Here is a 13,295-nt window from a genome sequence, read left to right on the forward strand (position 1 = left end):
GAATTAACAGATGTAGAAAGAATCTCTCACAGAGCTTCTGTTAAAAAAAAAAAAAGAATGAAGGGGAGATGTCAATTTGACATAAAAGTCAGCTTAAAGGAACTCTACTAGCCAAATTTGATCACAGTAATTAATGGAATTTACAAATAAGTAAAAATAGGAATCCAAGCATATGTATATCTACACTGATATACATAAATAAATGAATACCCAAATAGGGGAGAAGAGAAAATTCAACTCTACAACAGAAGTTTCAAAGTATTTCCCACAAAATAGCAATTACTTATTAATTTAGAAGCACAATACACTTACCGATTTTACAGAGGAGGAGACTGGCAGACATCACAATAACAGAGTGACAAGAGTTAACATCACCAGATATGACATAAATTTATACCATGTGTTTCCTGATGCAAAACAGTGAAGAGAAAACAACAGCATCACTTTTGAGGTATTCCTGCCCCCAAAATTCATAAATCATGAAGAAATAGACAAGCTGGCTGATACTCTTAAAAACTGTCAAGGTCATTAAAAACAAGGCAAGACTAAAGAATTATTTCAGATTGAAGGAAACTAAAGACAGAGGACGACTAATGCAATAGAGTAATATATAGAGAGAATGATAAATGAATGCAGTGGTATCATATAAGTGCTAAATAACTGGCTTTCTGGGAAGAAAAAATTGTAGCACTTGTTCATTTCCATGGTGTAAATACTACTGTGGCTGATGTCAAGCCATTGATGCGACATCAGTGATGGATTTGGGAAGAAATGCCCACAACTGGCTCTCAAGCCACCAGCTCCAGCATACCACTGATTTTATGTGATTCTACATAGAGCATTTGGTCATCTATGTGACTGTTTCTCTAAAAAATCAAATAAGTTCATTTTTGAGTTTATGAAAATGCTTGGCTACCTGTTATTATAAAATTACAGCCTTGTTCAGAAGAAATGAATAGACACTTTTCCAAAGAAGACATCCAGATGACTAGCAAGAAGCATGACAAGATGTTTAACATCACTCATCATCAGGGAAATGCAAATCAAAACTGCAGTGAGATATCACCTCACACCTGTCAGAATGGCTAAAATCAATGTAAGAAACAACAGGTGTCAGCGACAATGTGGGAATGCTTTTGCACTGTTGGTCGGAATGCTAACTGGTGCCACTACTCTGGAAAACAATATGGAGGGTCCTCAAAAAATTAAAAATAGAACTACCTTATGATCCAGCAGTCACACTACTGGGTATTTATCCAAAGATTACAAGAACACTAATTCAAAGGGATACATGCACCCTGATGTTTATAGCAGCGTTATTACAATAACTAAGATATGGAAGCAGCCCGGGGCCCATTGAGTGATGAATGGATAAGGAAGAGAGAGAGAGTGAGATGATGATGATAGATAGATAGATAGATAGATGATAGACAAATAGATAGATGATATATAGATAATGGAACATTAATCATCCATAAAAAAGAATGAAATCTGGCCATTTGCAATGACATGGATGTGCTAGAGAGTATTATGCTAAGTGAAATAAGTCAGAGAAAGACAAATACCATATGATTTCACTCATATGTGGAATTTAAGAAACCAAAGGAGCAATGGTAAAAAAAGAGATTGAGAGACAAACCAAGAAACGGACTCTTAATTATAGAAAACAAACTGATGGTTACCAGAGGGGAGGTGGGGGGATGGGTAAAATAAATGATGAGGATTAAAGAGGGCACTTGTGATGAGTACAGGGTGTTGTAGGTGAGTTTTGAATTACTAAGTTGTACACCTGAAACTAATGTTACACTGTATGTTACCTAACTGGATTTAAATAAAAACTTAAAAATAAACTTAAAAATAAAATAAAAACTTAAAAAAATACTAAGAGAAATAATGGGGAAACAGGGAAAAACAGAGAGAGAGAGAAGCAAATCAAGAAATAGACTGCTGGGGTGCCTGGGTAGTTCAGTTGATTAAGAAGTGTCTGACTTTTGGCTCAGGTCATGATCTCAGGGCTCATGAGTTTGAGCCCTGCATCTGGCTTTCTGCTGTCAGCACAGACCCCACTCTGGATCCTCTGCCCACCTCTCTCTTTATGCCCCTTCCCCTCCAAAAAATTAAATAAACATAATTAAAAAAGAGAAATAGACTCTTAACTGTAGAGAACAAACTGATGGTTACCAGAGGGGAGGTCAGTCAGGGCATAGATTAAATAGGTGATGGGAATTAGGGAGTGCTTTTGTCATGATAAACACTGGGTGATGTATGGAATTGTTGAATCACTATATTGTACACTTGAAACTAATATAACACTGTATGTTAACTAACCAGAATTAAAGTAAAAACTTTCTAAAAGTTATAGCCTTATTAACATACTATGTATGATATTCAGAAAAAATTGGTTATGTATAATCATTTGTATTAGTGTGCAAATATTTTGGTGTCCTACTCACAAATGTTGTATGATAACATTAGAAGTATGTTCCTTGACTGTATACAATGATTATCCATTCCTTTAATATTGTTTTTATGCATTAAATAATAAAAACAAACAGCTGATACAAAAGACAAGTTAAATTATTTTTAAATAACTGATAGCTCTACCAGTGCATTTTCAGTAATGGGGAAGGCTAGCTTTAAAGTTGAAAGGGATCTTAGACAGTCAGCTACATGTTTTGTGAACCATAGAGCCCATGCTGGAGGCCACCTGAGAGGCTGGAATATTCAGAGTAGAAACCCAAGTCTCCTTCCAGTCAAACACCATGACCCTCTTGAAAGTTTCTAAAAATAGGACATGATATATTCAGTTCTGTCCACTGTTTACATTTTTCATGTAGCTATTCCTCAAAACTGGGAAATAGTGAACACAGAACTTCTGTGTGTATCCCAATGCTGTGTAAAAATACAACTGTGAAGTGAGGCTTCCCTTGCTTGAGGCAGCCCAGGCCTGGCTAACTCACAAGCGTGGGCAGAGCTGAGAGAGGGCCTTAACCTTAACGGAGGAAGGGAATAAAGTTATTATTGGCACCGTGGGAATCTTACAGGGGAAACACATATCCCCATGGATTGAGCACTTCAACACATTTTGGTGGGCTTATAAATTGGAAACTTTTGAGGTCAATTTTGCTAATGTTACCAATTTCCATTTTTTTTAATATATGAAATTTATTGTCAAATAGGTTTCCATACAACACCCAGTGCTCATCCCAAAAGGGGCCCTCCTCAATGCCCATTACCCACCCTTTCCTCCCTCCCACCCCCCATCAACCCTCAGTTTGTTCTCAGTTTTTAAGAGTCTCTTATGCTTTGGCTCTCTCCCACCCTAACCTCTTTTTTATTTTTCCTTCCCCTCCCCCATGGGTTCCTGTTAAGTTTCTCAGGATCCACATAAGATTGAGACCATATGGTATCTGTCTTTCTCTGTATGGCTTATTTCACTTAGCATCACACTCTCCAGTTCCATCCACGTTGCTACAAAAGGCCATATTTCATTCCTTCTCATTGCCACGTAGTATTCCATTGTGTATATAAACCACAATTTCTTTATCCATTCATCAGTTGATGGACATTTAGGCTCTTTCCATAATTTGGCTATTGTTGAGAGTGCTGCTATGAACATTGAGGTACAAGTGCCCCTATGCATCAGTACTCCTGTATCCCTTGGATAAATTCCTAGAAGTGCTATTACTGGGTCATAGGGTAGGTCTATTTTTAATTACCTGAGGAACCTCCACACTGTTTTCCAGAGCGGCTACACCAATTTGCATTCCCACCAACAGTGCAAGAGGGTTCCCATTTCTCCACATCCTCTCCAGCATCTATACTCTCCTGATTTGTTCATTTTGGCCATGCTGACTGGCGTGAGGTGATACCTGAGTGTGGTTTTGATTTGTATTTCCCTGATAAGGAGCGACGCTGAACATCTTTTCATGTGCCTGTTGGCCATCCGGATGTCTTCTTTAGAGAAGTGTCTATTCATGTTTTCTGCCCATTTCTTCACTGGGTTATTTGTTTTTCGGGTGTGGAGTTTGGTGAGCTCTTTATAGATTTTGGATACTAGCCCTTTGTCCGATATGTCATTTGCAAATATCTTTTCCCATTCCTTTGGTTGCCTTTTAGTTTTGTTGGTTGTTTCCTTTGCTGTGCAGAAGCTTTTTATCTTCATAAGGTCCCAGTAGTTCATTTTTGCTTTTAATTCCCTTGCCTTTGGGGATGTGTCGAGTAAGAGATTGCTACGGCTGAGGTCACAGAGGTCTTTTCCTGCTTTCTCCTCTAAGGTTTGGATGGTTTCCTGTCTCACATTCAGGTCCTTTATCCATTTTGAGTTTATTTTTGTGAATGGTGTGAGAAGGTGGTCTAGTTTCAACTTTCTGCATGTTGCTGTCCAGTTCTCCCAGCACCATTTGTTAAAGAGACTGTCTTTTTTCCATTGGATGTTCTTTCCTGCTTTGTCAAAGATTCGTTGGCCATACTTTTGTGAGTCTAGTTCTGGGGTTTCTATTCTATTCCATTGGTCTATGTGTCTGTTTTTGTGCCAATACCATGCTGTCTTGATGATTACAGCTTTGTAGGAGAGGCTAAAGTCTGGGATTGTGACGCCTCCTGCTTTGGTCTTCTTCTTCAAAATTCCTTTGGCTATTCGGGGCCTTTTGTGGTTCCATATGAATTTTAGGATTGCTTGTTCTAGTTTCGAGAAGAATGCTGGTGCAATTTTGATTGGGATTGCATTGAATGTGTAGATAGCTTTGGGTAGTATTGACATTTTGACAATATTTATTCTTCCAATCCATGAGCAGGGAATGTCTTTCCATTTCTTTAAATCTTCTTCAATTAACTTCATAAGTTTTCTATAGTTTTCAGCATACAGATCTTTTACATCTTTGGTTAGATTTATTCCTAGGTATTTTATGCTTCTTGGTGCCATTGTGAATGGGATCAGTTTCTTTATGTGTCTTTCTGTTGCTTCATTGTTAGTGTATAAGAATGCAACTGATTTCTGTACATTGATTTTGTATCCTGCAACTTTGCTGAATTCATGTATCAGTTCTAGCAGACTTTTGGTGGAGTCTATCGGATTTTCCATGTATAATATCACGTCATCTGCAAAAAGCGAAAGCTTGACTTCATCTTTGCCAATTTTGATGTCTTTGATTTCCTTTTGTTGTCTGATTGCTGATGCTAGCACTTCCAGCACTATGTTAAACAACAGCGGTGAGAGTGGGCATCCCTGTCGTGTTCCTGATCTCAGGGAAAAAGCTCTCAGTTTTTCCCCGTTGAGGATGATGTTAGCTGTGGGCTTTTCATAAATGGCTTTTATGATCTTTAAGTATGTTCCTTCTATCCCGACTTTCTCAAGGGTTTTTATTAAGAAAGGGTGCTGGATTTTGTCAAAGGCCTTTTCTGCATCGATTGACAGGATCATATGGTTCTTCTCTTTTTTTTTTGTTAATGTGATGTATCACGTTGATTGATTTGCGAATGTTGAACCAGCCCTGCATCCCAGGAATGAATCCCACTTGATCATGGTGAATAATTCTTTTTATATGCCGTTGAATTCGATTTGCTAGTATCTTATTGAGAATTTTTGCATCCATATTCATCAGGGATATTGGCCGGTAGTTCTCTTTTTTTAGTGGGTCTCTGTCTGGTTTAGGAATCAAAGTAATACTGGCTTCATAGAATGAGTCTGGAAGTTTTCCTTCTCTTTCTATTTCTTGGAATAGCTTGAGAAGGATAGGTATTATCTCTGCTTTAAACGTCTGGTAGAACTCCCCTGGGAAGCCATCTGGTCCTGGACTCTTATTTGTTGGGAGATTTTTGATAACCGATTCAATTTCCTCGCTGGTTATGGGTCTGTTCAAGCTTTCTCTTTCCTCCTGATTGAGTTTTGGAAGAGTGTGGGTGCTCAGGAATTTGTCCATTTCTTCCAGGTTGTCCAATTTGTTGGCATATAATTTTTCATAGTATTCCCTGATAATTGTTTGTATCTCTGAGGGATTGGTTGTAATAATTCCATTTTCATTCATGATTTTATCTATTTGGGTCATCTCCCTTTTCTTTTTGAGAAGCCTGGCTAGAGGTTTGTCAATTTTGTTTATTTTTTTCAAAAAACCAACTCTTGGTTTCGTTGATCTGCTCTACAGTTTTTTTAGATTCTATATTGTTTATTTCTGCTCTGATCTTTATTATTTCTCTTCTTCTGCTGGGTTTAGGCTGCCTTTGCTGTTCTGCTTCTATTTCCTTTAGGTGTGCTGTTAGATTTTGTATTTGGGATTTTTCTTGTTTCTTGAGATAGGCCTGGATTGCAATGTATTTTCCTCTCAGGACTGCCTTCGCTGCGTCCCAAAGCGTTTGGACTGTTGTATTTTCATTTTCGTTTGTTTCCATATATTTTTTAATTTCTTCTCTAATTGCCTGGTTGACCCACTCATTCGTTAGTAGGGTGTTCTTTAACATCCATGCTTTTGGAGGTTTTCCAGACTTTTTCCTGTGGTTGATTTCAAGCTTCCTAGCATTGTGGTCTGAAAGTATGCATGGTATAATTTCAATTCTGGTAAACTTATGAAGGGCTGTTTTGTGACCCAGTATATGATCTATCTTGGTGAATGTTCCATGTGCACTCGAGAAGAAAGTGTATTCTGTTGCTTTGGGATGCAGAGTTCTAAATATACCTGTCAAGTCCATCTGATCCAATGTCTCATTCAGGGCCCTTGTTTCTTTATTGACCGTGTGTCTAGATGATCTATCCATTTCTGTAAGTGGGGTGTTAAAGTTCCCTGCAATTACCACATTCTTATCAATAAGGTTGCTTATGTTTATGAGTAGTTGTTTTATATATTTGGGGGCTCCGGTATTCGGCGCATAGACATTTATAATTGTTAGCTCTTCCTGATGGATAGACCCTGTAACTGTTATATAATGTCCTTCTTCATCTCTTGTTACAGCCTTTAATTTAAAGTCTAGTTTGTCTGATATAAGTATGGCTACTCCCACAGTCTTTGACTTCCAGTGGCATGATAAATAATTCTCCATCCCCTCACCCTCAATCTGAAGTTGTCCTCAGGTCTAAAATGAGTCTCTTGTAGACAGCAAATAGATGGGTCTTGTTTTTTTATCCATTCTGATACCCTATGTCTTTTGGTTGGCGCATTTAATCCATTTACATTCAGTGTTATTATAGAAAGATACGGGTTTAGAGTCATTGTGATGTCTGTATGTTTTATGCTTGTAGTGATGTCTCTGGTACTTTGTCTCACAGGGTCCCCCTTAGGATCTCTTGTAGGGCTGGTTTAGTGGTGACAAATTCCTTCAGTTTTTGTTTGTTTGGGAAGACCTTTATCTCTCCTTCTATTCTAAATGACAGACTTGCTGGATAAAGGATTCTCGGCTGCATATTTTTTCTGCTTAGCACACTGAAGATATCGTGCCAATCCTTTCTGGCCTGCCAAGTTTCAAAAGAGAGATCAGTCACGAGTCTTATAGGTCTCCCTTTATATGTGAGGGCACGTTTATCCCTTGCTGCTTTCAGAATTTTCTCTTTATCCTTGTATTTTGCCAGTTTCACTATGATATGTCGTGCAGAAGATCGATTCAAGCTATGTCTGAAGGGAGTTCTCTGTGCCTCTTGGATTTCAATGCCTTTTTCCTTCCCCGGTTCAGGGAAGTTCTCAGCTATAATTTCTTCAAGTACCCGTTCAGCACCTTTCCCCCTCTCTTCCTCCTCTGGGATACCAATTATGCGTATATTATTTCTTTTTAGTGTATCACTTAGTTCTCTAATTTTCCCCTCATACTCCTGGATTTTTTTGTCTCTCTTTTTCTCAGCTTCCTCTTTTTCCATAACTTTATCTTCTAGTTCACCTATTCTCTCCTCTGCCTCTTCAATCCGAGCCGTGGTGGTTTCCATTTTGTTTTGCATTTCGTTTAAAGCGTTTTTCAGCTCCTCGTGACTGTTCCTTAGTCCCTTGATCTCTGTAGCAAGAGATTCTCTGCTGTCCTCTATACTGTTTTCAAGCCCAGCGATTAATTTTATCACTATTACTCTAAATTCACTTTCTGTTATATTATTTAAATCCTTTTTGATCAGCTCATTAGCTGTTGTTATTTCCTGGAGATTCTTCTGAGGGGAATTCTTCCGCTTGGTCATTTTGGATAGTCCCTGGCGTGGTGAGGACCTGCAGGGCACTTCCCCTGTGCTGTGGTGTATAACTGGAGTTGGTGGGCGGGGCCACAGTCTGACCTGATGTCTGCCCCCAGCCCACCCCTGGGGCCACAGTCAGACTGGTGTGTGCCTTCTCTTCCCCTCTCCTAGGGGCGGGATTCACTGTGGGGTGGGGGTGGCGTGGCCCGTCTGGGCTACTTGCACACTGCGAGGCTTGTGGTGCTGGGGATCTGGCATATTAGCTGGGGTGGGTAGGCAAGGTGCACGGGGGCAGGAGGGGCAGGCTTAGCTCGCTTCTCCTTAGGTGATCCACTTCAGGAGGGGCCCTGTGGCAGCGGGAGGGAGTCAGATCCGCTGCCGGAGGTTTGGCTCCGCAGAAGCACAGAGTTGGGTGTTTGCGCGGAGCGAGCAAGTTCCCTGGCAGGAACTGGTTCCCTTTGGGATTTTGGCTGGGGGATGGGGGGGTGGGAGATGGTGCTGGCGAGCGCCTTTGTTCCCCACCAAACTGAGCTCTGTCGTCCATCCGGGGGCTCAGCAGCTCTCCCTCCCTTTGTCCTCCAGCCTTCCCGCCCTCAGAGCAGAGCTGTTAACTTATGACCTCCCAGACGCTAAGTCGCGCTTGCTGTCGGAACACAGTCCGTCCGGCCCCTCTGCTTTTGCCAGCCAGACTCGGGGGGCTCTGCTTGGCCGACGAGCCGCCCCTCCACCCGGCTCCCTCCCGCCAGTCCGTGGAGCGCGCACCGCCTCGCCGCCCTTCCTACCCTCTTCCGTGGGCCTCTCGTCTGCGCTTGGCTCCGGAGACTCCGTTCTGCTAATCCTCTGGCGGTTTTCTGGGTTATTTAGGCAGGTGTAGGTGGAATCTAAGTGATCAGCAGGACGCGCGGTGAGCCCAGCGTCCTCCTACGCCGCCATCTTCCCTCTCTCCAATAACCCCTTTTTCTTGTATTGACCTTGTTTAGCTTAATACAGTTTGTCCCTTTTCTTTCTTCTTTGACATACTGAGAGCAACTTGTCCATCAGGAAAGTGACAGTTTAAAAATGTGGTCAGTACCTGATCCTACAATGAGGTTGTGAGCTCCCAGGTTAGTAGATGTCAGATGACAGATGGGCCCCCGTCTGTGTGGGGTTCACTCTTCCAAAACCAACTTCAGGCCAAAAAAAACCTCTCATCAGTGCCCCCATGCTAACCAACTCCACCCACTACTTCTGTTTCCCAGTTCTAGGTCTCTCCCAAATCTCTTGCTGACCAACTCTTCACCAAGATCACTTTCCAGGAGAGGTTTGGAGAACATATCAGGGAGGCAAGCAGCCATGACAGATACACACAACCCCACAATGGCATGGCTTTGGGCCTTGGTCTACAAAATCATCTCCAAATTGTTGCTGGGAGAGAGGAAGACAATGAGAGTTCCTCAGCCTGATGCCAGTTGTGGCAGCCTGTACACAGGGGTCTGCTGGCTGGAGGAAGAGCCTCCCAAGTCTCCTCAGTGTGTGGAGGGACCATGAATCTTGGTGTGTGTGGGAACAAGTTCCAAGCCAGGACTTTGGAAGCAGGCACAGTCACCAGACACAATGCTGCCTGGATCCAGGGTGGAGGAGCCAGTGGAAGACCCTGGGAAGGAAGCACATGGAATGATGGGAATGGGGTGAAGGTCAGACCCAAGGTTGTGGATACCAAACCAAAGACCCCCATGCTGGAGTAAGGTTGGGAGAATGCCAGCATTGTTAAGTTTGCAATAATCCCTTTAAATTATTTTTGAAAAAAAACCTTTTTTTAACACTTAAGAGCCAGATGGTTACATTTGGAATACTTTCTGTAACAGTCAGATTTTAGATGTTAGAAACTATACTGCAGCCAGAGAGGAGGCTTAATTCTGGAAAATATATCTTTTACAATAGTTTCAATATAAAAAACATTTTTAAAAACAAATTTTGTCTCATGTGTGAACACATAATGATAAGCTTAGGCTTTCTACCTCTGATGTGGCCATAGTCTTTAAGGGGAAGAACAAGCATTGCTATCCTCTGAAACAGCATCTACTGGATCTTATGTTGCTGTGTGTGTATGAATGAACCTGCTTTTATGCTTGTATTTTTTGTGTTGAATACTTATTTTGAATTTTCATATTTATGTTTTGATTACTCATTATAGAATTGATTTGCATTGACCATAAACTAATTTAAAACGTGTGACATAAATACGTGGCTAAAAGAGGAGCTCATTTGTTTTGTGTGGGGAAGAGAATGGGAAAGATACTGGAAAGGGGGAGTCACCAAAGCCTTAGGAGTGGAATGTTCATGGTGAGATGCAATTCCTATCCTCCATGGAGAGGAGGGTGGGGGTACTTGCCACTCCCCTAGACCAACCCTACAAAAATTATATATAATTTTGTGGTGTGTACCACCCAATGTTTTGCATCTTATGTGATGGGATTGTTGGTCTGCCCAGAGAAAGAGAAAATTGAAGGGTGTGGTCCTTGGAGACAGCCTGCCCAACTCCTGCTTTAACACAGCACACACACAAGGTGTGTGTTTCCTCTGTAAAAAAAAATATCTGGAAAGCTATCTAAATTGAGCCACTTTGATGCACTATCCATCCCAAGAATGTAGTCTCCAAGTGAGCGGACCCAATATCACAGGAGCATTGGTATATCCTGGCATGAACAAATGGAGCAGAGGTTAGGGGTTCAGCCCAAGCTGGGGCAACTGAGGAATGGGGAGGACCCAGGGGAGGTATGGCTGAACTGTTTCCTTCATCTCTCCTTCTTGCCTCATTATTGAGAGAGAACAGCAAAAGCTGTCAGAGGGAGGAAGAGAAGGTCTCTAGAAGCAGAACAGCCCCCTCCCACAGCAGGCACACAACTTGTCAGATGTCAGAGTTGGATAGGAGACCAGAGTTTGCAAACTGGACACATCACTTAATAAAGTTATATGAACATTGTGGGATCTGCCATTGAGGAACAAGAAAGAAGGGCTCTATCTACAGAGGCAATCAAAGGCAGTGATTTGAAAACTATGACAGACACGAAAACATGTCATGTCACTACCTTGTAGTGTTAAGACTATCCAAGCAGATGGTTTTGACTTACAATTATATATTTTAAAAATATTTTCTTGTAGGGGCACCTGGGTGGCTCAGTCAGTTAAGCGTCTGACTTCGGCTCAGGTCATGATCTCACAGTTTGTGAGTTCGAGCCCCGTGTCAGCCTCTGTGCTGACAGCTCAGAGCCTGAAGCCTGCTTTGGATTCTGTCTCCTTCTCTCTCTGCCCCTCCCCACTTGTGCTTTCTCTGTCTCTCAAAAATAAATAAATGAAAAAAATTTAAAAAATGTTTTCTTGAAATTGTTTCCATTTGCATGAAGCAGATGGAAAAAAGCATTGGCTTACTTTTTTAATTATAAAAGCAATAACACACACTCCCTGTAAAATTTATGGTGCAACAGTGCCCATAGCATATACAGACCATTTTTATCTGTTCTCCTAGTAGCAAGTATGTGGTATTCCACCCTTGCTTTCACTGCTGCAGTGAACATCCTCTTATATATTTAGGTGCTGGTATGAATATTTATGTAGATCAGATTCTTGAAATGTAACTTTTCAGTCAGAGGATGCTCACATTTAGAAATTGGTACAGGGATGAGGGAAGATGGCGGCGTAGGAGGACGCTGGGCTCACCGCGCGTCCTGCTGATCACTTAGATTCCACCTACACCTGCCTAAATAACCCAGAAAACCGCCAGAGGATTAGCAGAACGGAGTCTCCGGAGCCAAGCGCAGACGAGAGGCCCACGGAAGAGGGTAGGAAGGGCGGCGAGGCGGTGCGCGCTCCACGGACTGGCGGGAGGGAGCCGGGGTGGAGGGGCGGCTCGTCGGCCAAGCAGAGCCCCCCGAGTCTGGCTGGCAAAAGCAGAGGGGCCGGACGGACTGTGTTCCGACAGCAAGCGCGACTTAGCGTCTGGGAGGTCATAAGTTAACAGCTCTGCTCTGAGGGCGGGAAGGCTGGAGGACAAAGGGAGGGAGAGCTGCTGAGCCCCCGGATGGACGACAGAGCTCAGTTTGGTGGGGAACAAAGGCGCTCGCCAGCACCATCTCCCACCCCCCCATCCCCCAGCCAAAATCCCAAAGGGAACCAGTTCCTGCCAGGGAACTTGCTCGCTCCGCGCAAACACCCAACTCTGTGCTTCTGCGGAGCCAAACCTCCGGCAGCGGATCTGACTCCCTCCCGCTGCCACAGGGCCCCTCCTGAAGTGGATCACCTAAGGAGAAGCGAGCTAAGCCTGCCCCTCCTGCCCCCGTGCACCTTGCCTACCCACCCCAGCTAATATGCCAGATCCCCAGCACCACAAGCCTCGCAGTGTGCAAGTAGCCCAGACGGGCCACGCCACCCCCACCCCACAGTGAATCCCGCCCCTAGGAGAGGGGAAGAGAAGGCACACACCAGTCTGACTGTGGCCCCAGGGGTGGGCTGGGGGCAGACATCAGGTCAGACTGTGGCCCCGCCCACCAACTCCAGTTATACACCACAGCACAGGGGAAGTGCCCTGCAGGTCCTCACCACGCCAGGGACTATCCAAAATGACCAAGCGGAAGAATTCCCCTCAGAAGAATCTCCAGGAAATAACAACAGCTAATGAGCTGATCAAAAAGGATTTAAATAATATAACAGAAAGTGAATTTAGAGTAATAGTGATAAAATTAATCGCTGGGCTTGAAAACAGTATAGAGGACAGCAGAGAATCTCTTGCTACAGAGATCAAGGGACTAAGGAACAGTCACGAGGAGCTGAAAAACGCTTTAAACGAAATGCAAAACAAAATGGAAACCACCACGGCTCGGATTGAAGAGGCAGAGGAGAGAATAGGTGAACTAGAAGATAAAGTTATGGAAAAAGAGGAAGCTGAGAAAAAGAGAGACAAAAAAATCCAGGAGTATGAGGGGAAAATTAGAGAACTAAGTGATACACTAAAAAGAAATAATATACGCATAATTGGTATCCCAGAGGAGGAAGAGAGGGGGAAAGGTGCTGAACGGGTACTTGAAGAAATTATAGCTGAGAACTTCCCTGAACCGGGGAAGGAAAAAGGCATTGAAATCCAAGAGGCACAGAGAACTCCCTTCAGACATAGCTTGAATCG

This window comes from Acinonyx jubatus, chromosome A1, assembly GCF_027475565.1.
Source record: "Acinonyx jubatus isolate Ajub_Pintada_27869175 chromosome A1, VMU_Ajub_asm_v1.0, whole genome shotgun sequence".
Lineage (NCBI taxonomy): Eukaryota > Metazoa > Chordata > Mammalia > Carnivora > Felidae > Acinonyx > Acinonyx jubatus.